Source organism: Castor canadensis, chromosome 19 (genome assembly GCF_047511655.1).
Source record: "Castor canadensis chromosome 19, mCasCan1.hap1v2, whole genome shotgun sequence".
NCBI lineage: Eukaryota > Metazoa > Chordata > Mammalia > Rodentia > Castoridae > Castor > Castor canadensis.
The window spans coordinates 27,517,352-27,542,961 of NC_133404.1; the positions used below are offsets into that span (position 1 = coordinate 27,517,352).

Genomic DNA, 25,610 nt, shown 5'->3' on the forward strand with positions numbered 1-25,610 from the left:
AGATCATGAAGATCACAGTTCAAGGCCAGCCCAGGAAAGAAGGTAGCATGATCTCATCTCAACCAACAATCTGGGTGTGATGGTACTCATCTGTAATCCCGGCTACACAGGAGTTCGTAGGTAGGAGGATGGTGGTCCAAGGCTGGCCCCAGGCAAAAATGTGAGATGCAGTCCAAAAAATAACTAAAGCAAAAAGGGCTGGGGGCATGGCTCAAGTGCCTGTCTAGCGTGTGCGAGGCCCTGAGTTTAAATCCCCAGTACTGCCAATTTTTGTTTTTTAAACAAGAAACTGCAACAAGTTGGGGTGATTTGTAATGCAGTTATAGGAAATTACGATGAAGATGAATGGAAGTTGAGGTGTATCCACCCTTAAGCCTGTATAAGGAACAATACAATAAGGACCTTTACAACTGTGTTCTTGTGCAAGGTATTTGAGGATTAACTCCTGGTATTACAATTGCAGGATCAAATAGAATGCACATTGCAGAACAAAGCAAATCAGAATTATTTATCATTATGGAGGTGATGGGGTTAAATGCAAATGTACCACACACAAAGCAAGCGCTCCCCACCCTGCCCCAGATAACTACTCAAGGGTCGTGTGTGCCTCCAACCGCCTTTTCTATACACATACTAAAATATTTTTATGGGAGTTTATTTTGTGTGTCTTTTTATTTTAGCACTGTCTTAAACAGTACATGTCAGGAAATCTAGAGGTACAGTATTCTTTGGAAAAATAACTTTATTAGTATATAATTACAATAAATAGCACATACTTCATGTGTGTAATTTAGTAAATTTTTTTTTTATTCTGGGATCACATCTCCCATCAGATATGTGATTTTTAAAAAAAATGTGTCTCTTATTTCTTTGTCTTTTAATCCTCTAAACAGCATGGTTTGATAGAACAGAAGTATCAAATTTTTATGAAGTCAAATTTTTCAATTCTTTCTTTATGACTCATGCTTTTGTGTCCTAAGTCTGTATCAGACGTCTTTGCCTAACCTAGGTCATGAAGATTTTCTCTTCAGATTTCTTCTAGAGGCTTTATGGTTTCAGTTTTTACAGTTAGGTCTCTGATCCATTTGAGTTCATTATTGTGTATGATGCAAGGATTGGCTTGAATTTCATCTTTCTGTGTACACTTACTTATTCCAGCAATGACTCTTTTCTCCACTGTATTACCCTTGCAAATTGTCAAGTGTCAGCTGTGTGTAGGTTTGTCTATTTTTGTTACTATACCACCTGTCTTTGACTATTGTCATTTTTGTAATAGTTTTTTTAGTAACTTGAAGCAACATAATGGAAAACACCCAACTTTATTTTTCAAAGTTGTCTTAATTACTATAGTTTCTCTTCATAAAATCTTAGAATGCCTTGGTGAATCTACATAAAGCTGTCAGGATTTTGATTAGGTTCACACTGAATTTATAGAGCAATTTAGGGAATGTGGACATCTTCACAATCATTAATCTTTTGACCCACAAACATGGTATAGTTCCCCAATTATTTAGGTCAGCGATGTTTTGAGTTGTTGAACTATGGGTTCTTGAACATCCTTTATCAGCTTTATCCCTAAGTATTTCATATTTTTAACACTATGGTAAAAAGATTTTTTTCTTTTTAATTTCATTTCAATGTCTGATTTGCAGCAGGGCAGTGTTTTCCTCATAGAATCTGTTAGGAAGCATTATCTTTTTCAATTTTCTAAAACAGTTCTGTGGAAGTGCTATCATTTCTTCCTTAGATCTTGAGGCATATTCCACTTAAACCATCTGGATTTGGAGTTTTCATAAAGAAGGGAAGGGTTGAAACTATAGATTCAATTTCTGTAATGGACAAAAGATTACTTTCATTATGTTCCCTCTTCAGCAAACTTCAGTAGCTTGTGTCTTTAAGGAATTTGTCCATTTCATATAAGTTGTTGAATGTATTGACAAAACAGACTTTCTTATTATCATTATAATATTTGTGGGAAAAATGATATTACCTCTGTCATTCCTGGTATTTGTAATACGTATTTTTATCATTTTTTCCCTGATAAGTTTGCTGAGTGTGTTTTTGTTTTTTTAAAATGTGGAAGGCTTCATGAATTTGTGTGTCATCCTTGCACAGGGCCATGCCAGTCTTCTCTGGGTCGTTCCACTTTCAGTGCATGTGCTGCTGAAGCGAGCACAGTGTGCTGAGTGTTTTAAGAATTCTTTATCTCAATGTAACAGATTTTGGTTTCATAGATTCTATTATTTTGTTGCTTTCTATTTCACTCTGGTCTTTATGTTCCTTCTTCTTTTCCTGGGTTTACTCACTCTCTATCTTCTTTTTTTTTTTTTCTTAATACTGGGCTTCACACTTGCTAAGCAGATATTCTACCACTTGAGCCATGCCTCCTTTGGGTTTTATTTGCTTTTCTTTTTCTAGTTTCTTTCTTTCTTTCTGTACTGGGGCTTGAACTCATGGCATTCACCTTGAGCCACTCCACCAGCTCTATTTTTGTGAAGGGTTTTTTTTTTTTAGCTTCAGATAATAATTTTTTTTCTTTTAGTTTATTCTTATGTGCATACAATGTTTATGTCATTTCTCCCCCCTCCCCCCGCCCCCTCCCTTAACCCCTCCACCCCCTCTCTCTCCCCACCTACTCCCTCGCTTCCAGACAGAAACTATTTTGCCCTTATCTCTAATTTTGTTGAAGAGAGAGTATAAGCAATAATAGGAAGGAACGAGGGTGTTTGCTGGTTGAGATAAGAATAGCTATACAGGAAGTTGGCTCACATTGATTTCCTGTGCGTGTGTGTTACGTTCTAGGTTAATTCTTCTTGATCTAACCTTTTCCCTAGTTCCTGGTCCCCTACTCCTATTGGCCTCTGTCACTTTAAAGTATCTGCATTAGTTTCTCTGAGTTGAGGGCAACAAATGCTATCTAGTTTTTTGGGTGTCTTACCTATCCTCATATCTCCCATGTGTGCTCTCACTTTTATCTTCTGATCAAAGTCCAATCCCCTTGTTGTGTCTGCCCTTGATCTAATGTCCGGATATGAGGGAGAACATACGATTTTTGGTCTTTTGGGCTAACCTCACTCAGAATGATGTTCTCCAGTTCCATCCATTTACTTGGGAATGATAACATTTGATTCTTCTTCATGGCTGCATAAAATTCCATTGTGTAAAAAAATACCACATTTTTTTAATCCATTCGTCAGTAGTGGGGCATCTTGGCTGTTTCCATAACTTGGCTATTGTGAATAGTGCTGCAATAAACATGGGTGTGCAGGTGCATCTGGAGTAACCTGAGTCACATTCTTTTGGGTATATCCCCAAGAGTGGTATTGCTGGATCATATGGTAGATCAATGTTTACATTCCCACCAGCAGTGTAAGAGGGCTCCTTTTCCCCCACATCCTTGCCAACACCTGTTGTTGTTGGTGTTGCTAATGATGGCTATTCTAACAGGGGTGAGGTGGAATCTTAGTGTGGTTTTAATTTGCATTTCCTTTATTGCTAGAGATGGTGAGCATTTTTTCATGTGTTTTTTGGCCATTTGCATTTCTTCTTTTGAGAAAGTTCTGTTTAGTTCACTTGCCCATTTCTTTATTGGTTCATTAGTTTTGGGAGAATTTAGTTTTTTAAGTTCCCTATATATTCTGGTTATCAGTCCTTTGTCTGATGTATAGTTGGCAAATATTTTCTCCCACTCTGTGGGTGTTCTCTTCAATTTAGAGACCATTTCTTTTGTTGAGCAGAAGCTTTTTAGTTTTATGAAGTCCCATTTATCTATGCTATCTCTTAGTTACTGTGCTGCTGGGGTTCCATTTAGAAAGTTCTTGCCTATACTTACTAATTCCAGAGTATTTCCTACTCTTTCCTGTACCAACTTTAGAGTTTGTGGTCTGATATTAAGATCCTTGATCCATTTTGAGTTAGTATTGGTATAGGATGATAAACATGGATCTAGTTTTAGGTTTTTGCAGACTGCTAACCAGTTTTCCCAGCAGTTTTTGTTGAAGAGGCTGTCTTTTCTCCATTGTATATTTTTAGCGCCTTTGTCAAAGATAAGTTGATTATAGTTGTGTGGCTTCATATCTGGGTGTGAAGGGTTTTTTTTGAGATAAGGTTCTCGTGAACTATTTGCCTGGGTTGGCTTTGAACCTCGATCCTCCTCCTGATCTCTGCCTCCTGAGTAGCTGGGATTACAGGTGTGAGCCACTGGACCTGCTCTAGTTTCTTGGTGTTTATTTTTATTTATTATTATTATTTTTTGCAGCACTAGGGGTTTGAACTCAGGTTCTCATGCTTGTTAGGCAGTTGCTCTTACTAGCTCTTTTTTTCTAGTTTCTTAAGGTGGAAATTTGAGTCATTGATTTGAGACCTTTCTTATTTTCTACTATAGTAGAAAATATTTTACTAGCTATGGAAATTTACTTCTGAGTATTGCTATTATTTCATCCGACAGTGGAAAATTATTAGGTATATAGAAACAATGAAAGATCAGACATTCCATGCCAAAAACTATGGGGCATACAGAGATGTTTCTGTGGAAGAAATTTCATAAACCTAAACATCTGAATGATTAAAGATGTTTAAAAATAAAATATGCTCCTGTTTAAAAATACACAATGTCAAAATATACATTAACAGGAATTAGGAAAAAGACATGAAATCCAAGGAAGATTATAAGTAATTGTATGATAACACATTACTCCATAGCAATGAATTTCAAAATCAGAGAGAAATAATGATTTCCTAGCAAAGGATGAAATGTGGAAGAAGTGCAAAACACAAATAAATCAATTTTCTCAGAAAAGATTAAAATTGTGATTTGCAATCTACCATTGAAAGTCACCAGGAATATGTGAGCTCATAACTGAGTTTTACATAAGCTCCAAAAGAACAGATAATTTGCATGTTATTTAAACAATTCTAGGAAAATAGAAAGTGATGGATAACTCTCCCCATTCATTTTATGCTACCCGTGACTTTAATTCAAAGCCTAAGAATATTTTTAAGGGAAACTGTAAATGCATAAATTCTTAATAAAAATTAGCAAATAAAACCCAGTAGTACATTAAGGAAAAATCAGATGATCTACCACAGAACCTGCTATATTCAACATGAATTCAAGTTATGTGCAAATGCCCATTAGGTATCTACAAAGCTTACTGCAAGACACAGTTGTTAAAACTAACCCCATCATTACAGTTGGGCCTCATTTGTTCTATAGTTTTATTTCTCTAGAAACCAGAAACCCCATTTTTTTTTTGCTGTATCTTTTTTTTTTTTGGCCATGCTGGGGTTTGAACTTAGGGCCTCATGCTTGCTAGCCAGGTGCTCTACCACTTGAGCAACTCTTCCAGCCCTTTTTTGTGTTGGGCATTTTTTCAGACAGGGTCTTGCATACTATTTGCCCAGACTGGCCTCAAACCATGGTTTGTGGTCTTTGCTTCCCGAGTAGCTAGGGTTACAGGTTCTCAGTCCCTTTTTATTGTTTCTAGTGCCTACTTTAGTGTGACATGTCAAAAATATTTTCCCAGAGTTAGAGAATGGACAAATGGCTTATTTGCATTGTTATTTGCAGGGTGTGACTTCACTGTGCAAAAGTGAGCATCTGGCACTCGGCTTCTGAGGCCGTGTGGGGACCATGTATGGTTCTGTGTCAATTGGACCACCAGGGGATTGAACCCTCATTACCCTTGTTAACAACCCAGATGCTTCCTTATCATCTGGTTTTTTCTTTCTTTCTTTCTTGGAATTTTTTTCCTTCTGATTTCCCCTGTAAAAGTTGGTAAAAAACAGTGGTTTTTTTTTTAGCCATATGAAATGAAATAGCTTTACTTAATTAGTTGCTTACTTAAAAAAATTAACTGCTGATGTAAGCATTCTGTTTCCCAGAGAAAGTCGTCTCCCCTTATCCATAGTCAACCATGGTCTGAAAATATTAATGGAAAATTCTAGAAATAAGTAACTGGTAAGTTTTTAATTATATATGGTCAGAGTAGTGTGATAAAGTCTTGGATTGTCCCACTGTTTTGCCTGGGACGTGAATTATCCTTTTACTCAGTATATCCACATTGTATGCACAACCCATCAGTTAGTCTACTAAGCCCATCTCAGTTATCACTGTTTCTTGATATTTCAGTTCTTAATATTTTCTATTGACTTCCCACTATGAAAGATTAAAAATCATCTCTCTTTCAATATCTTCCTTGACTTCACTGTGCTCTCCCACCCCCATTCCCTTATTCCATCTTTGAAACATAATAATTTTGCTTAGATTGTGTATTAGTCAGACTTCTCATTGTTCTGACAAAATACCTGACATAAACAACTTAAGAGATGAAGGATTTATTTTGCTTACAGTTTCAGAGGGTTCATTTCATGGGCACTTGGCTCCATGTTTCTGGACCTGTAGTGATGGTGGGAACATGTGGTCATGGTGACCAGAAAACAGAGAAGGAAAGGAAGAGAGAGAGAGAGAGAGAGTCAGAGAGAGAGTCAGTTCTGGGACAAGATACAGCATCCAACAAGATGACTGCAGTGACCCACTTCCTACAGCTCAACCCCACATCCCACTACATCACCAGTAGCACCACCAGCTGGGGACCAAGCCTCCGACACATGAGCCTGTGGAGAACATTTGATATACAAACCACAGCATTCTTCTCTTGGCCCCCAAAGTCTCATGGCCATCTCATAATGCAAAATGTATTCAGCTCATGTCTGAGTTTCCACCATCTTAACACTTCCAACATTGTTCAAAAGTTCAAGTCCAAAGTCTCTTTGGAGACTCAAGGCAAACTCTTAGCTGTGAGTACCTGTAAAATCACAAACAAGTTACATCCTTCGACGATACAATGACAAAGAGTCATTTTTCCCCTAAAGGGAAGAATAAGAGAATGGCAAGGAAGGATTGGACAAAGCAAGACTGAATCCCACCAAGGCAAACACCAAATCCTATGGCTTCATGTCCAGCCTCTGGTGCACGGGGTGTCACCATGTGCACTCTCCAGGGCTGGGCAGCACTGCTCTGATGGCCTTTCTGTTTGTAGCCCACATGGCCTCCATCTTGGGATGGTTCTACTTGCTGACTGTGGCTTTCCTTAGCCGACATCATATGTTTCTGGAATTTCCAACATCCTGGGGTGTACATCAAATCTTCAGCCTCATTCTTACAGCTTCACTCATCACCCTCTCAAGAGCTGTATGCAGGGATCCTAATATTGTCACCCATTGTCTGGCCTCCCACGCTTTCCTTTGAAATCTGGGTGGAAGGCTTCATGGCTCCATAACTTTGCATGTTTGCAAAACCAGCATCAGTTGGGTGATACCATTTGTGGTATTGCTGATGTGTATTTAGGTTGTTTTCAGATAATGGATTTTATAAATAATAATCACTAAGAACACTCTGTTAACATGGTTTTGAGTTATAGGGTATACAAATCTTCAGCTTTCACAAATATTACCCAACAGTTTTCAGAAAATGGTTGTGTAAGTTGATACCTCTGCAATCTGGATATGACAGTTTCATTTGTTTCACATCCTAGCCAACACTTAGTATTATCTGTCTTTTATATTTTAACTAAATGTCTCCTTGTGCTTTTTATGACTGAGTAGATTTTCATGTATTTCTGATCTTTTGAATATTCTTTTTGTTTTGTGATGTGTCTGTCCAAATCTTTTGCCTAGTTGTCCTATTGGGTGTCTGCTTTTATCTTGCTGGCTTTTAGGAGTTCCCTTTATCATTTTACAGTTTGAGTATAACTCCTTCATCACTCTGCCTTGCCTTTTACTTCATCAGTCATGACGTATTGATAAACAGAAATCCTTAGTTTCAAATGATCAGATATATCCAGCATTTCCTTAATTTACAGGGCTTTTTGTATCCTTCTTAAGAATTCTTGCCTACCCCAAGTTATACGAAGATAGTCAGGTTTTTAGACAAACAGTTATTGTTTTACCTTTCACATTTAGAGCACAAACCAAATGGACTTAACTTCTGTGTATGGTATAGTTTCTGTGTAGGGTATATGGTGTATGTGTTATGGTATGCTATTTTCCCCCATTTTTATTTTTTCTAGTTACCCCGGTAGTGATTATTAAATAGAGCATTCTTCACCATTATACTGCTGTGTTCCCTTTTTAAATATCCAAGTGACTATATTGTGTCACTTCTGGGCTCGTTAGTCTATTATACTGTTCTTTGTCTTTCCTTGCATCATTAGCACTATTTCATGTCATCCCACTATTGAATTGATGGGAGACTTATGTCTGTCTCTTCTGTGAAATAATGAGACTCTCCAGGCCAGGGGCTAAGTCTTGCTTCAAACTAGAGTAGGGTGTCATGGCAGAGCAATGTGGGGCCTTAGATGGGATCCTTTGTCTCATGCTGGCAGCACAGTAAGAGTCTTGTCTCACGTGTGCTCAGCCCTCCTCTATGCTGGTATCTGCTGTGGTGTCCATGTCCCTCTCTGAGCCCTGGTTCTCTGGTGCAAGCTCTATGTTTCTCAGTGTCACCTTGTCCTGAGCCCAGGTCACCTACCCCTGAGCGGGTCCTGTCTGTATCCACCAGGCTTCCAGGCTTCAAGATGAATGGTGGCCTACTTTTTGGGGGAGTGCCTTCGGCCCACACTATGGCTTATCCCTCAAGGGTTTATGTGCTGGAAGTTCAGTCCCTAAGGTGACAATGTTGAACTGTGTTGGGACTTTTAAGAGATGGGGCCCAGTGAGAGGTGATTGGGCTATGACTGCCCTTGTGAAGGGATTAGTGCTAGGCTCTATGTCTCACAGGGGTGGATTTTTCCCACATGAGCAGGGTGTTAGAGGATTGAGCCTGGTCACTCCCTTGTCTTTTCCTTTCTCTCTCTCACCGTGAGCCTCTCTGTCTGTCTCTCTCCCTCCCTCTCTGTCTCTCTCATGCACTCCCACCCTGTGATGCTATCTGCCATGAGGGCTTTACAAGATGCTAGTGCTATGCACTCAGCTTCTAGAACTATGAGCTAAATGAATTTCTTTTTAACATTTAGAATATCAAGTCTCAGGTATTTGGTTATAGCAACAGAAAATGGGCTAGGACAATTTATGTACTCAGATAGTCCCTGAAGTGTCTTTCTTCTAATTGTGGCCTAGAGAACTCTCTCATCCTATGCTTCTCAAATTAGTGGCTTTCAAAGGCCAGTGTTTCTCAGATTTGTGTGCATCAGAATCACCTGGTGGGAGTAAAGTAAAATTTTCTGGGTACTGCACTGAAATGTCTGGTTCTGTTGGTCCGGGGTGATGCCTGAGATTTTTTTTTTTTTATGTCAGATCAACGAGGAGGCAATACCAGGGCTGTCAGGTGGGAGAGAGACCATGATTTGATATCCACTGACCAGGGAATTGATCCTCTCTTTTCTGTTTTACTCTGACTTTTGAAGTATCAAAGCCAGGAATTTGGCTTCCTTATTTCCTGATTTTGCCAGCTTGGGGATTGTACTCACAGCTAGCAGTACGAGCTGGAGGGTTGGGAGAAGTGTCGGGCTGTGAAAAAAAAATGTGGATGAATGATCACAAGACCATCTGTCCAATTTAGCTGGTATTTTAAAGTGATGGTCTCTTTCATTCTCCAAGAAAATACATGTGCATATAATTTTTGAACCACTATTCTTTTTTCTTTTCTGAAGTTTTTCTTTTTTCTCCCTCCCCTAGCTGGGATAACAGACTCTGGGAACTGGCTGGGATCCATTGCAGGTACCCAAAGAACATCAACACCATCCATCCTGGCTCAGAAGGACCGTCAGAAGTGGAAAATTGAAGGACTTCAGATGTCTCAAGTGGCTTTCCAGGGCACAGATGGAAGAAAACCAATTCCAGGCAGCCCTCTTCATGTGTACCATTAGTGTGAGTTGTTTAAGCAGCCTCAGCCAAGGCCAAATGTCACTGCAGGTGATTTCCAGCCTCCAACCCTTCCATGCAATGTCCCTCAGTATGCTGCAGAATAACAAAGAAATAATTAACATTTGATAGATGGCCTGGCATATTTCTGTGTGTATGCAATTTACTAGCTTGGTATTTCAAAAATGTTAAATCCAAGACATATTAAAATGTAAAGCTCCACTAAGGTGTAGGAGGAAGGCACAGCATATAGTAAATGCAAAAAGTTATAGTTCTCATAGCAACTGCAGAAAACATATTCGAGTGTCCCCCACAAACCTGGCCCTCCTTCAACCTGGCTGAATCAGTGAAGGACACCATCTTCCTTCATATCACATAAGCCAGAGACTGAGATGAATGCTGGCACATAAGAATGGGCACACGTGTGCACGAGCACACACACACACACACACACACACACACACACACACCACACACCACACACACACACAGCTTACAAAGGCCTCTTTCTTTATTCTTTCAAAGCTCTCAGTCCATCTGCTATTCTCTGTCTACCCCATCCCCCTTCATCCGGGCTGCTGCATCCGCTCTGCTCCCAACAATCTGTTCTACACTTGGCAAGAAGAGTGTTGTGTATTTATGTATTTATTATTTTATGCAGCACACCTGTGTTAAAAGCAGTATTTAGCAGGGCAAAAGATTCTCCACCTCACACATAATAAGGGCAGACTAACTCTGGCCTGCCAGAGACGCCATTTCTCACTGACCAGATAGGCAGAGATGAAAACGGCATGATGACACTGTTGACAATTGAGGAGCAAGCAGACTCTAGTTTGTTACTGAAGGCCATGTAAATGAGGGGGACTCCAGCCAACAGTACCATTGCCATGGTAATTGGCACCATGAAATTTTGCGTTCTTATACTGTTTGACCCACTTGTACACATTTATCTTATAGTGTAAAATGTTATATGGTGATGGTTATTTATTGCATCATTATTTGCGATGACAAATGGCTGGGAATAACCTAAATGTCCATCAATAGGGGATGGGTAAAACATATAAGGGTACATTCATATAATGCAATTCTATTCAGCTGTGGAAACAGTAAAGACATCCTCTATGCATAAATACAGAATGTTCTTGAAGATCTATGGATATGGATAAAAAGCAAGATTTTGAATGGTTTTGTGAACCTATATATTTGCAAAGTAAAAACCTATATATTTGTTTTTACAAGCATAAAATCTCTCTGGAGGGCGCACCAGGAACTGATAACGTCTAGTCCCAGTAAGGGAACTTAGATACCTTTGGGGAGGAGACTTTTCCCTATGCACCCTGTTGTTACTTCAGAAATTCAAACCATGTTCCTGACTTAGCCACTCAAAAAATAACTACATTTAGCATATAACTGGCATTTAGTAGTACCTCAGTGTCTGTTGAATGAATGAAATATGGCACATCCTTCTAGACTATTCCCTGTATCTGTTTTTTCTGTGATTTGGAAATGTCCCCCAAAGGCCCATGTGTTAGAAGCTTGGCTGTCAGGCAGTGGCACTAGTGGGAAGTGGTAGAATCATTAGGAGGTGGGGCCTAGTGGCAGGAAATTAGGTCATCAGGTGTGTCCTTGAAGGAGATATTGGGATCCCCATCCCTTCTTCATTTCTTGGCTGCCGTACAAGGAGCCTGCTGTCATGTGCAGCCTGGCCACAGGCCCCCAAACAATGGAGCCATCCGACCAAAGACTAAGACCTGTGAAACTGGGAGCCAAAATCAACCCCTCCTCCCTTTAAGTTGATTAATCTCAGGTATTGGTCACAGCAATGGAAGCTGAGTAAGACAGTTATTTCAGGATAGCTATCCTTGCATGACCAATGACCTTGAACTTGGCAATTTAAGACAATAGATATCTATTCTCCCTGGTGTCTGTGGGTTAGACCCCTGGGCCGACTTCACTGGTGCTGCTGGCTCACAGTCTCTCAGGAGGTGATGGTTCAGCTGTAGGTGGCTCTGGCTGCCATCACCCGAAAGCTCAATCCAGGTAGGAGAACCTTTGGGCTCACTCACTCACGCACTTGGATTGGTAAGGTCATTCTCATGGTGCTGTCAGGCCTGGGTTCCTCACCAGATAGGCCATCCTCAAGGTCACTTGAGTGTTCTCTTGGTGTGGCAGCTGGTGAGGAGAGGGAGAGAGAGAGGGAGAATGGGGGAAAGAGAGAGTGAGAGAGAGAGAGAACCCAAAGAGGGAGCCATTCTTTTTTGTAATCCACTCTGAGAAGTGACATCCTATCACTCTGTTCATCGGAACTAAGCCAGAGAGTCCAGGTCACACTGAAAGGGAGGGGACAACAAAAGGAATCTCAGGAGGCATGGATCACTGGGGTCACCCTAGAGCCACCTCACATGCTCCAATGGCTTTGCTTGTTCTTCATTAGCATAAAGTCTGATAGGAGCTGCTATGCCTGCCCTGCCACCTGCACAGGCCTCCTACTTCTCAAGTCTCCTCCACATAAGCCTTTCTTAGATTCCTCAAAGGTGACTTTGCTGACAGCTCTGAGGCCTTTGCACATGCTATTCTTACTTCCTGGAACATGGACCCAAGGGTAAGAGAACAGCCTCTCTCCTTAGGAGCTGTCAGAGCACCATCCTTCCTGTGTTTGCTCATTTGCATCTTTCCTTTGTTTGAGTGACTGTTGGATTAATGCCTATCTCTTCCAGAAAGCTCTGAGACAGTGAGCGTGTCTAGTTTTGCTCAATGGTACCCCAATGCTGAGCATGAATTACATGGTTTGGTGGTTGATTTTAGGTTTCAACTGGACTGGATGAAGGAATGCATAGAGAACCGGTGAAGCATTATTTCTGAGTGTCTGTGAGGGTGTTTCCAAAGGAGATTGGCATGTGAATCAGCAGACTTAGTAGGGATTAATGTGGATGGACAATCAGTCAGGGGACCAGAGAGAACAAAAACAGAGGGAAGGGGAGTTGGTCTAACTGTGTCTGTCTTGAATTGGGGTACAGTCTCCTCTTCTTGCCCTTGACATCGAAACTATCTGACCTTTGGACTACAGGACTTCTACCATCAGTTTGTTTCTGAGGCTTGTGAATTTGGATTGAGTAATGCTACCTGCATCCCAGGGTCTTTAGCTTGCAGGTGGCTTGTTGTGGGACTTCCCAGCCTCTATAATCACAACCAATTCCCCTAATAAATCTTCTCCATCTCCCTCCCCCTCCTTCCCCTCCCTTTCCTTTCCCTTTCCCTCCCTTTCCTTCCCCTCCCTCTCCCTCCCCTCCCCCCCTTTCCCTTCCCCTCCCTTCCCTTCCTCCTCCCTTCCCTTCTCTTCCCTTCTATTCTCTCTCCTCCCTATTGGTTCTCTCTCTCTGAAGAGCCCTTACTAATACACATGATATGATAACTACTCAATAAATATTAGGTACGTGAATGAATTCGTTCATCTAATGATTGAACCAGTCAGGGTCCCAGCAGGAAATGGTGGGTAGATGAGGAGAGTTCTGTAAAAGGACTGTTTGCCAAGGCGGGGTAGGGTTAGCTGCACTGGGGAACTGTTAGCATCTCCCAGACCTAAAAGAGCAAGTTGAAGGAGCAACTGCTGGAATCCAGCGAAGCCAGCAGTTTTGAGAGAGAGCTATGGGACAGGAGCTGTGGTCTTCAGCAGTACATGGCCAATTCACTGTGCTGTGGAATGCAGAGGATGAGGGTTGGGGAGAAATCCACCAATATCACTTTATTCACTTCTTCCAATCCCCTTTCAATATTTCCCCACTGGAAAAACCCAACTGGAAGCTAGAAGGCCAGAAACCCAAAGATGCAATCCACACAGTTCAGCTTCCTGGACACAGAGCAGGATAAGGATACTGGCAGACAGTGGTTCTGGAATGACAAGCAGAGAGATACTCTACACAGCCTACTACTTTACTCTCCTGCTCCTTGTCTGGGTGAAGAAACCTCATCATCCACTGTGTTACTGCAAGATGGGGCCGACTCTATTATATTCTCACTTGGAACCTAAAATGTTTGCTTGTTTTGTTCACAGGAGGAAGTAGGGGAAGTACTTAATTAACACGTAGGATACCAGGTGCCAGGGACCATGTTGTTTTGCTGCAGTCTCGACGCACATCTGGATTATTCCTGAGCCACATCTGCAACAGCAGCTGCAATTGGAGTCACATCAGGTTTATGACAATCTGTTGTCATTTTCCAAGTTTCATATGACATATACACAGAGCAGAGAGGCAAATTGAATGGGGCTGTGACAGACATCCCATCCCAAACCTTTGTAGTCTCATGGTGACAATGGTCTTGGCAGCTTCCCTGGGTTTACTATTCTGGGAGGGAGAGAGATGGTTTAGGACTTCCTACTATTATGGCCCTCATCCCATGGGCCAGAGGAGCCTGTGGAAACTCTGAGAGGAACCACAAATATCTTTTTTATTTATTTTTTGGTACTGGGGTTTGAACTCAAGGCCTTGAGCTTGCTAGACAGGTGCTCTACCACTTGAGCCTCCAGTCCTTTTTGCTTTAGGTCATTTTCCAAATAGGGTCTCATGTTTATGCCTGGACTGGCCTGGATGGCATAGCTGTGATGACAGGTGCATGCCACCACACCCAGCTTTTTTATTGGTTGAGATGAGGTCTTGAGAACTTTTTGCCTGGGGCTGGTCTTGAAGAGTGATCCTCCTGATCTCTGCCTCCCAAGAAGCTAGTATCACAGGCATGAGCCACTACACCCAGGAAACAAGTGTCCATTCTGATGACATATTTCAGAACAGAGGAATAACCACAGGGTAGTTCTGCTGTGCCAGATTTGGGTCAAAACTCTGTTTACCACCTGATTTCCATAAGCCCCATGCTGGCTGAGCAACATTTTGCTCACGTAAGAATTTTCTAAAAATGTCCTCAGATTTTAATGTCATTTCAGAGCCTATGTCTAGAAATCCCCAAAAGGACTTGGCATTTCCCTTTTTCCAATGGATTCGAGGTCCTCATAAATGGTCAAAGGCCTCCATAGGGAATACTTAAAGGAGGAAGATTTATAGCATATAATTATGACAGTGTCATGGGGCCTCCTTGGGACACTCCTGCTCCCCATCAATCAAAGGATTCTTGGTTTGTAAACTGGTTTCAGCTTAGAAATTTGGCCGGTATTCATTTCACCCCTAGAATTACGACAGTCCTGATCAAGATAAGTTATAATTTTCAGGGCAGAGTGGTCTAATGAATTTGATTTGCCTCTGAGTATCTTTGCTGTGGTCTGAATGTTTGTGTCCTTCCAAAATTCTAGGCTGAAACCTAATCAAAGTGCTGATGATAGGAGATGGGGCATTAGGGAGGTGATAAGGTCTTGAGAGTGGAGCTCTCATGACGGGATTAGTGCCCTTATAGAAGAGACAACAGAGGGTTTGCTTCTGCTCTCTCTTCATGTGAGGACAAAGTGAGAAGGCAGTCATCGGCAAACCACGCAGTGGGCCATCACCAGACACTGAATCTTATGGCACCTTGATCTTGGACTTCCTAGCCTTTAGAACTATAGGAAATAAAGTTTATAAGCCATCCAGTTTATGGTACTTTGTTATAGCAGCCTGCAGGGACTAAGACAGACTGGTTGTTCTCTTTGAGGGGGTGGCAGCATATCAGGAGTTCAGCATGGTTGGTCTCTGACAGGTGGGACATGCATTGCTTCCTTCTCTCCTTCATGGCTACCCTTCATCGGCCCCTTGTGACAACTCTGGACTGCCAGGACAGATACTGGTAGACATCTATCAGATGAGTTCTGTCCACCCATGGCTTCACATCTGCTCGGCACTGGTGCTCTCTTGGAGCAGTCCAAGGTGTCAGCATTCTACTGTCCACTCTGGACCAGGGCTTTCTTCCCTTCTCTCTGGCCAGCCATGTGTCTCCAGAATCCCAGCCTCAGTGTTGACCTCCCCGGCCACATCCACACCATGGCTCTGAGGTCCATTTGGTGCACTAGAAGCAGAACTAAATGGCAGCCTCCTGAGCTAGTGGCTTTCTAGGGAAGTGCTCCCAGGAGGGCACAGGAACAGGACAGTGGAAGGAACCAAGAAAGGTGTGATTCCTGGTGACTTCCCAGCCTCGGCTTAGTCTCATGGGGAAATATAGTGGGTTAGGAAGCCCTCAGGTTCGTCCCTCCTCAAGGAAAAAGAGCTCCCAAACTCCTGCATCCATTCAAGGCTGTGGGGCTGAGGCAGGGAGGGGTGCATATGAGACCTGCTGGGTACCACTGGGGCTGGATGCAACATGTCACTGATGCATCCCAATTTCAGAGACAACTGAGTTGTCTCTCAGTATTCATGGAGGATTGGTTTCAGGACCTCCTATGGAAGCCAAAATCTACAGTTATGCAAGTCTTTTATATAAAATGGTGTAGGGGGGATAAAGAAGAATGATGGAGGGGGTGAATTCAACTATAATATATTGTAAGAACTTTTGTAAATATCACAATGTACCCCTAGTACAAGAAAAAAAATAAAATGGTGTAGTATTTGTATAGAACACACTTAGTACCTATAAATCATCTAGAGATGATTTATAATACCCATCACAATGTACATGCTGTGTAAATAGTTGTCATAGTGTATTATCTAGGTGATAATGACAATAAAAATGTCTACATACTTCAGTACAGACAAAAAATTTTTTTGGTTGTATTGGGGTTTGAACTCATGGTCTTGTCCTTGCTAGGCAGGTGCTAAACCACTTGAGCTATATCCCCAACTCTTTTTGCCTTAGTTGTTTTTCAGATAGGGTCTCACTTTTTTGTCTAGGCTGGTCTGGATCACAATCCTACTTATGCCTCCCATGTAGCTGGGATTATAGGCATTAGTCATTGCACCTGGCCTTTTTTTGAATATTTTTGATCAGAGGTTGACTGTGCAGTTGTGGAGCCCACAGATATGGAGGGTTGACTGTATTTCAGATACAAGGACCTAAACAACAGAAGGTTGTTATCTCACAGTGTCAGAAGCTCCAAGTCCAAGCTCAGGTGTTGGCAGTGCAGGGTTGTTTCCTTTTGAGGAAGGAACTGCGGGGAAGAATTTGTCTTGTGCTCTTGGATGGTTTCTGATGGCTTCACAGGACCTTGGCTTATACTTGGAGTGCTCCCCGTGTGTTTTCCCTTGCTTTTCTCAGGGCATTTCTGTCTCTGGACAAATGTGTCCCTTTTATAAGTCATATTGCATTAGGGCCTCCACTTAACTTAATCATCAGCAAAGACCCTTGTTCCAAATAAAGTCACATTCATAAGTTTTGGGAATTTGGATTTCAACATCTTTTGGAAGGGACACAATCAACCCATAAGAGATGTTGGATTGTGAAACATCTTAAAATTGGTGAAGTATGGCCTGACTTGGGTTCTCCAAGGCTGAGTAGTTATAAGCAGTTTTCTTTATATACTCTGCTGACCAAGTTTTAGCCTCCTAAATGCACAATGCACAAAATATTCCCATCTATAACATAACCTTGTCAGAGGAAGTGTGCCTTTCTCCCTGCCTTTGAGGCTGTTCCTGAGACTTAAAGGCCTGTGACATACTCTCCAGGGCAGAGTGGTCCATTTCATGTTCTCTGTTTTGCTGGCTCCATACCTGTAGGCACTGTCTGATCCCAGCATGCCTTGGGCTTGGATCTTCAAAGTCAAACCCATGAGGTGAAGGCCTTCACATCAGAATAAACCAGGGCCCAGCCTGAGTATTCCTACAGCCTGGAAATTCTGTGGGACCCCAGCCTGGGCCAGTCCCCACCCCCTTCCCAGAGAGAGGCTGGCTAGTTTGGGATCATGTAAAGCCTTAGTCTGGGTCTGGACCTTTCACCTGTCTCCACCCTTGTGCCTTGTCCTCTCTCTTCTGTCAATGTTTGGTGAAGCCCCATTGTGCCTAGGGAGAAACTTACTGAACTGAGGACAAGGTCTTGTGAGTGACCAATACTTTTTTTTTGGTTGTAGTGGAAATTGTAGGTCCTATCCAAGGCTGATGAGACAGATCTTTGGGGACAGGAAAGCTTTGAAGTGCTTCTTAAATATTTCTTTCACCTGTTCATTCATTCCATCAACAAACACTGAGGTCCTGTTCTGTGCTAGGCACTAGGCCATGAACTAAGAATACATGGTAGAAGTGTGTCAAAGCAGGGAGGGGGAAGGGGAGAGAAGAGAGAAGAAGAAGAAAGAGCTGGAGAAGAAGGAAGAAGGAGCAAGATTGAAAGAGAGGGAGACAAAGGGAGAGAGAGAGAGAGAGAGAGAGAGAGAGAGAAAAGTTAATCATTCAGGGATTACTAGTGCAATAAAATCAAGAAAGAAAACGTGGCCTGGGGTGAGCAAGTAGCCCCGAGATCTGGCCTAGTGGGGTGAGTAGTGGGGAAGGCCCTCTTGGAGATGTGGGGCTGGCCCTGAAGGAGCCACCAGCAGAGATCTGCAAAAGCCCATGGTAGGAGAGAAGACAGGGGGGCCCCCCGAGGCCAGGCTGGCATCCCTGCCTGCAGAGGCTGGATAGTGTGTATGGAGGGGCGAGGCTGCCAGGTTCCCACTGCAACTCTGCACTACGAAAGCCAGGCTTTCTGTCTAGCACGGCTTTAGCAGGAGCTTCTTTGAGAATGCATCAAAGGACCACAGCAGAGAGAGCGTGACCTTGCTGCCAAGGAACAATCCCTCAAAAGTTCTTTCTCTGGAAACCATAGGGGGTTTCCCAGGCTCTCTAAATTCTCTGTGAAGGGTTCCAGGAATGCTTCCAAGACATGCAGTTGGATCAAGGGAAATGAGACAGACCCAGGCTAGCCATTGGTGCAGGGCAGGGGTAGGAAATGAGGAACTGAGAAGACAAGCAACTGGGGTACAAGGCAGCCAGTGGGGGAGCAAGAAGGAGCAAGAAGGTGGATGTGACCCCTGTGCTGCATTCTCTCTAGGAAGCCCACCCACAGCCCTTTTTCTCAGCAAGGAACCATGTACTTGTCATCCGCCTCCAGCGCAAGTATCACGGCTGTCCTGTCTTTGAGCACTGTGGTTCTTAGAGTTCCTTCTTGGATGCAGGTGTGAAGATGCAGGGGCTGCTCACATTTAGATGTCCATTCTTGGGCAGATGGAGGCCCTGGAGCCTTGCCCAGCAGAGTAGGTACTAGGTCATGCCTGGGAAGAGGTACCTTGAACTCGCGCCTTCCCTTCATGTTGTCAGCATTTGCTCTTGGATTCAGGATGGTCCTTCCTGGGCCTGTCCTGGGTGATGGACAGGGAGAAGAACCAGACATGGGCGTGGCTGGTGCTATTGAGAAATGCCACTGCTGTGCTCAGGATTTGCTGGCAGGACAGCTGGTTGGATGAAGGCCTTGCCTCTCCTGTTTTCGGGCCTCCTTCAGGGTACCAGGCTGGGCCCAAAGGTTCTGGTCACAAACATGTCACTCCTTGGGTTTCTGTCATCCTACACCATGGAAATGGAAATATAACAATGGCTTTTCCTGTTTTGAGTCATTCCTACTTGTGATTCCCGTTTGCATATTTACAAGATTGTCCCATGTAAATTGGCAAACACACTAGAAATGTGGTGGAGTTTCTCAATCTGAGCCCTTTTGGTTTCATCAGGAAATTCTTGGTGTGGATGGCTGTCTAGTGCATTATAGGATATTTAACTGCATCCCTGGGCTCTACCTACTAGCATCACTCCCTGCCTCCCCCGCCAGCAAGTTGTGACAACTAAAACCATCTCCAGACTTTGATCAGATCATCAGAAGACCACCCCCACTGATAACGACTACAAGGCAGGCCCCAAGTTCTGATAGGAGACTGAGAAATGGGGTCATTCTTGTGTAAGTCGAGTGCAGGAGAGTAGGAGAAAGGCAGAGATGACTGCTGAACCTTGAGTGGGGTGGATCAGCTCAGGGCCCTGCCCCCGTGGAGAAGCCACAGTGTGCAGTGGTCCTGAAGTCCCCAGCTGTGACTCACCAGAGCCACCCACTAAGCCCATGCTATGTTGAAGGTCACTACAAAGCCCACTTGAAATCACTGAGAAAATAGTCCTTACAGCAAAACCCTCCACATGGTGGCTTCACTTTGACCTCAGCATGAATTGGTGCCTTCCAAGTCCACCCAGCCTCCAATGGCAGCTCCCTGGACCATTACTTCCAGTGGCTTGATGCACCTGGTGTTTAAAGTTCCTTCTTGGACACAGGTCTGAAGATCCAGGGGCTGCTCACATTAGAGGGCTTCTGGCACTGACTAGGCCTTGTGGCAAAGAATGCTACTGCTCTTTCTGGAACGTCACAGCTTTGGTTCTTCCTAGTACTTATACGTACTAGCTATAACAAATAAGCATCATGATTCTCATTGGATCAGCCAGGACTCTGAAGGTTAAAGGAGTAACTTTGAAACTGAAACTGACTTATATAACCGAAAAGTCTAGAGGCAGGGAGATCAGGCATGGCTGGATTAGAGCTTCAGACCATATCATCATGGCTCCTAGTGTGTCTGCTTGCCTTTGTTCTTTCTGGAATGTCACAGCTTTGGTTCTTCCTAGTACTTATACATACTAGCTATAACAAATAACCATCATGATTCTCATTGGTCCTGCTGACCCTCCTGCACCACTCAGTTCCTGCTGCGCTGAAGTCCCCCGTGGGCTCTGCCTAGCTCGTGACTTTGCCTGTGGCCTCTCCAGACGCACCTCCAGGAGTGGGGCTGGGCCAAGACAAGCTTCCAGTGCCACACCCAAAGCATACTCCTCTGAACTCTCAGGTTGGACCCTGGAGTCCTGTTTAGATACCTGCTCCTCTGATAGACTGTGCAGAACCAGCCCTTTTGCTCTTCTGAGCCTCTTGGCTTTGATTTCACAGTCTTGTCCACCCCCGCAATGCAGCTCACTTTGTGTTGCGTCTTGGATAGCAGCAGTTGGAGGCTTAGTCTTTCCTTCCCAGGAGTGTAACCTTCTTGTTCAGACCGAACTCCCACCACCCCTCCCCTTGGTCAGACTCACATGTAAGGGGTATTAGGGTGGCTGTACTCCTGTCCCAGTCTTGGTCCCCCACCAAGATACTTGTTGGTGTCAATACAATCAAAATCCTTGTAAGCAGACGCTCTGATGTGATGGTATTTTCTTACGGTTGCCCCTCGTATCCACAGGGGAGTTGTACCAGGACCCTTAGAATACCCAAATCTGTTAAGCTCAGTGGCACGGTATCTGCACAGAGCCTGCACACATCCTGTAGCCTTCACATATCTCTCAATGATGTATCATACCCCACTCAACCTAAGTGCTACGTGAGTACTTGTCCTGCCATATTGTTTAGGGAATAATGACAAGAGAAATTCTGTATGTGTTCAGGACATGCGCAATTTTTTCAAATATTTTTCAAACAATTTGCAGTCGATATGAGGACCAACTGTACACTATATGTACACCACAATAACTATTTCTTTTCTCTTCCTTTTTTTTTGGTGGTACTGGGGTTTGACTCAGGGCCTCATACTTGCTAGACAGACACTCTACCACTTGAGAGCCCTTTTTTGGTTTTTAAAGTTTTTTTTGAGATAGAGTCTTGTGTTTTTGCCTGGAGTTAGCCTGGACTGTGATCCTTCTACCTATTCCTCCTGCACAGGGAGGATCACAGGTGCATGCCACCATGCCTGGCTTATTGTTGAGATGGGATCCCACTAACTTTTTGCCTGGGATGGCCTCGGACCTTGATCCTCCTGATCTCTGCCTCCCAACTATCTGGGATTACAGGTGTGAGCCACCACACCCAGTCTTAGTAATTCTGCTATTTCTGCCACATACCAGCTGAAGTATAGATGTTACTCTCTGTATCCATGCCTCCTCTCTATAATCTTTGCTCCATTCTCTTCACCAGAGTCTTGAGAAAAAAGGTCTGCACCATGACGATTGCCCATCTCATCTCTTCCAAAAGGCAGTTGGCAACTTCTTTCATGAGAATAGAGAACCCTTCTTTTCCCAGACATGCCACGCCCACATAGTGCATCTCTCCCACAGGTAAGGGCTGCACTTCTTGCTCATCCTCGGGCACCCATGCCCTGCAACCTGAGCTGTGGGGCTCCAAAGCCAGGATTTGGAGTGCTGAGAGCCAGAGGTTTCGGTTGTTCGTAAGTATATGTTCCTTGTTGTAAAGCCTGGAATTTTGCAGAACCTGCATCCTGAATTCAGTCAAGAAATCAATGGAATTTACTTTTTAGGAAGGTATTTTGCTTCTGAGGTTGTCGAAGGCATTTCCATGCTACATCTCTCTGTGATTTCCAAAATAAAGGAGTTGGTGGGCTTGGGAGAACCTATTCAAATATGAACTGGTTGGTGATTTTCTCCACTGACTTAAATCCCAAAGAGATCACCATGTGGCTTAGAATGCACTTCCTTCTCAAAGTTTCTGGACACTGGGGATTTTCAAAGCTCACTTCCCCATGTGAACAGAGGATGAACTGGACCACAGCAGCTCAGGTGACTTGCCTGAGACCCAGCCCTGGTGCATTAGGTGGGACAGAATGCAGGTCCCTGGCTGCTGGTTCATGACACTGTCAAATACACAAGGGTGAAGGGAGAGGTAAGGATGAGCAGCTCAAGTGTTTGACATTAACAGAGGAGGTGAGACCCGCAAGGTTTGGGTCAAGTGGTAGCTCTATAGGAGAGGAACAGTTCTTCTATCCCACAGAAAGAGGACATGTCATCAATCAAACACATTTATCAAACACTCAGGAATGAAAGAAAAATTATTCTGTCATTTGGGGTTTTATAAGGGAATATCTGTCCTAGTGTATAAACCAAAACATTAATCCTTTTCCACATATAAAGGAGGCATGTGTTATTTTGAAAATATAAATTACAGTGAGTGCTAAGGAATTGGTGTCTGGCCACACTTTGCACTGCCTTGAAGGAAATCTGGCTGGGGAGGGATGCCCTCTGGGTTGCAGGGTATTGGAGCAAGCCTGCAATTCATGGATACTGCCACCAGGTGGTAGTAGGTAGCACAGCCACGTAGTCCAAATACATAGTCACAAAGGTTTCTAGATCACACCGACCCTTTCCTCCAGGAAAAAAGGGACCAGAGATTTCAAATGTCCCCCAAAGGGTCATGTGCTAAAGGCTTGGTCCCCAGATTGGTGCTCCTGGGAGGTGGTGTAGCCTTTAGGGGATGGGGCCTAATGGAAAGTCTTAGGTCACTGGAGGCATGCCCCCGTATGGACTATGAGGCCTTGGTCTGGCCCACTCTTTCACTTCTGGGCTAAGGTGAGGTGAGCAACTTCCCCTACAATGTACTCCCAGCCATGATGTGCGTGCCTCACTAGAGGCCAGAACCAAGGCCAACCTTTTCTCTTAATAAGTTATCTCAGGTATTTGTTACAGTAACAGAGCTGACTAACACAAGGCTTGTGTATTTGTAATTTTGATAGAAGTGATCTAATTTTCTTCTATAGCAATTGTACCAATCTACACTCCCACAGGCACCAAGGGAGACTGCCAGTTTTTCCTTGCACTCTGGAACATATTGTGTTACTTGACTCCTGACTCCCGGATAGGTACAAGCAATGGTGGCTCAGTGTAGTTTGTATTTTGTTTTTTTTTGCTTGCTGTTCTAGGGATGGAACTCAGGGCCTTGTGAGTGCTAGGCAAGCACTTTACCACTGTGCTGTATGCTGAGCCCCGCATATCATTTTATGAATAGACAGGACATCTATTTATTTATTTTAGGAAAAAGTGAAGATTCATTAGGACGCCATTAAAAGGGGACAGAATGGCGAGCAGCTATGACAAGTATATCTTCTTTAGATTTTTTAAAAGGTGTTTGTATTTCCTTTGCTGTGGACTACCTTTTTTTTTAATTGAATTGATCTTTCTTCTTATGAATTTCTCAGTACTATTAGGGAAATTAACTGTGATACATTTTCAAACTTTTTTTTGGTTTGTTGTTGACTTTTCTTACAGAAGTGATGGCCACACAGTTTTTCTGAAGCCAAATTAGCCATCTTTTTTGTTATCCTTTTTCAATTTGTAGCATACTTAGAAAGGCCTGCCTTACCCCAAGATTGTTTCCAAATTCTCTGATTTGTGGGTTGACTTAAGCCCACCAGATTTAGGGGTCCTGAGTGAGGCAGAGCCTGGAGACCTTAACCTTTGACACTGTAGACATCAGGAACTATTGTTCCTGGATACAGGGATGAGTCTAATCCCCAGTGACCGGCCCAGGGCTTGCCCATGGGAGAAACTCAAGGGCAAATGTTGAAGGGAAAAGCCCACCCACAGGCACAGATGCACTAGTACAGATTTCCTATGGGATTTGGCCACCTTAGAGCAAGACAGGCATTTGGACCCCATTCTTACAATTGAAGGCTATGAAATTTGCTGCTGGCATTTGGAGAAAACTTGAGCCACAGAAGACTAGATGAAGCTTAACTTTTTGCTGGGTGGGCAACAGAATGTTTAAAGAGGCAGAAAATAAACAGTAAAGATGGACTCACCTTAGGGGTAGGGAGAATGGGTGGGAAACTATGGCTGCTCTGGGATCCTGCCTTTGATGTCTCTGTTGACATTTGAGCCACAAAGCAGCCCTTCTTGGGTTAGTCTCTAGGACAGGAGGTGAAGGGTGAAGGAGGGAGGGAAGGGAGACAGGTTAAGGCTACAGGAAGTCCACACTAAGTCTGCCCCTAGGCCAGTTCAGAATACAAATTTCCCCCAACCCTGTTCTGTCAGGAGCTCAACTCAGGCCCTCAGGGGAGCAGGAAGAGAGGCTCACCTCACTCCATCCAGACCCACTCTTCCTTAGGTGACACTCTTTAGAACTTCCGGCACCAGGACTTCAGCCTAATCCACCCAAAAAGAGAAAACAGGGTAAACAGGGACCCACAGCAGCAAGGCACCCGCGTCCCAGCCGGTCATCCTGTGCACTTTCCCAGGTTGACCCACAGGTTACCCCATGTGCGTGGTTACGAGGTGAAAGGGCCGGAGGATTACAGGTGACACCAGCAACTGCCCTACTTTCAGTGGCTTCAAGAGGTCAGACGATCGGCTCTTCTTGGGATGTCTGGGTGTCCGAGAGTTTTGAGGCTAGGGTTCTCTCTGCTCAGGAGAGCAAGGAAGGCAAGACCCGGGGGACTAAGGCAGCGCGGGGTATCAGAAACCGGGTGGTTGGGATGGTTCCAGAGACCCGGAAAGAAGACCTGGATGTCAGCACGCGCCTGGGGGACCTGCGATGAGGAGGCAGCAAGGTGCTTCCCTTGCTAAAGGGGCTTTCCGAGGCCATGATCCCCGAGGGCTTGGCCAGCCCCCGCCCCCCCCATCTCCCGCCCCCATTCGCGCTGGTTAGAGCAGGGCGCGGTCGGTCGCCACGGTCCCTCCGCGCCGCACTCGCTCAGCAGTCCGCCAGGGGGCAGCGCGGCGCCCGGGGCAGGGTGCGGGCGCAGTCAAGCTTCGCTTTCACCTGTTCTACCCGCTGGAGGACCAGACTCTCCAGCACCCCACTCAGCAGGTCCGTGGGCACATCCGGACTCGGGGTGCTCCCCAGGGCGCCGCCGCGGCTTCCAGAATCAGGGTTCCAGCCTCTGTCCCCAGGGCCAGCCCTCCAGGTCCCAGGTGCGCCCGCCCGCGCGCCCTGCCCACCGTCCCCGCGCCGGGGCCCGAAAGCATCTTTGTCTTCCCTTTCTTCCCGCCGCGCGCTCTCTCCAGGAAACGCTTTCCGATCCCCCATTACTGGGCGGCGGTGGGGCGGAGCAGGGGCCGCTCGGGAGGCCGAGGCGG

The 25,610-nt window shown here is 44.2% G+C and overlaps 1 protein-coding gene, 1 long non-coding RNA gene and 1 other non-coding gene across 9 annotated transcripts in view; 1 reads left to right on the forward strand and 2 right to left on the reverse strand.

Moving 5' to 3' along the window:
* Window positions 1–25,610, forward strand: part of Apba2 (amyloid beta precursor protein binding family A member 2) — a 306,198-nt gene that overhangs the window by 39,774 nt on the left and 240,814 nt on the right. For 2 of the 7 annotated variants that reach the window (XM_074061687.1, XM_074061691.1), the window contains exon 3: window positions 9,676–9,867. The gene's annotated coding sequence lies outside the window, so the exon portion shown is untranslated. Of the gene's footprint in view, window positions 1–9,675; window positions 9,868–25,230; window positions 25,446–25,610 lie in introns of those variants that run through there. The other 5 variants (XM_074061689.1, XM_074061686.1, XM_074061688.1 and 2 more) reach the window with 3 other exon arrangements.
* Window positions 2,071–2,176, reverse strand: LOC141419376 (U6 spliceosomal RNA). Its single transcript, XR_012444151.1, has one exon. It is a non-coding gene; the product is annotated as a U6 spliceosomal RNA (small nuclear RNA).
* On the reverse strand, window positions 10,528–25,191 carry LOC141419216 (uncharacterized). The gene is made up of 3 exons (XR_012443877.1): window positions 24,787–25,191; window positions 24,610–24,677; window positions 10,528–12,033 (listed from the first exon to the last, which is right to left on the reverse strand). It is a non-coding gene; the product is annotated as an uncharacterized lncRNA (long non-coding RNA).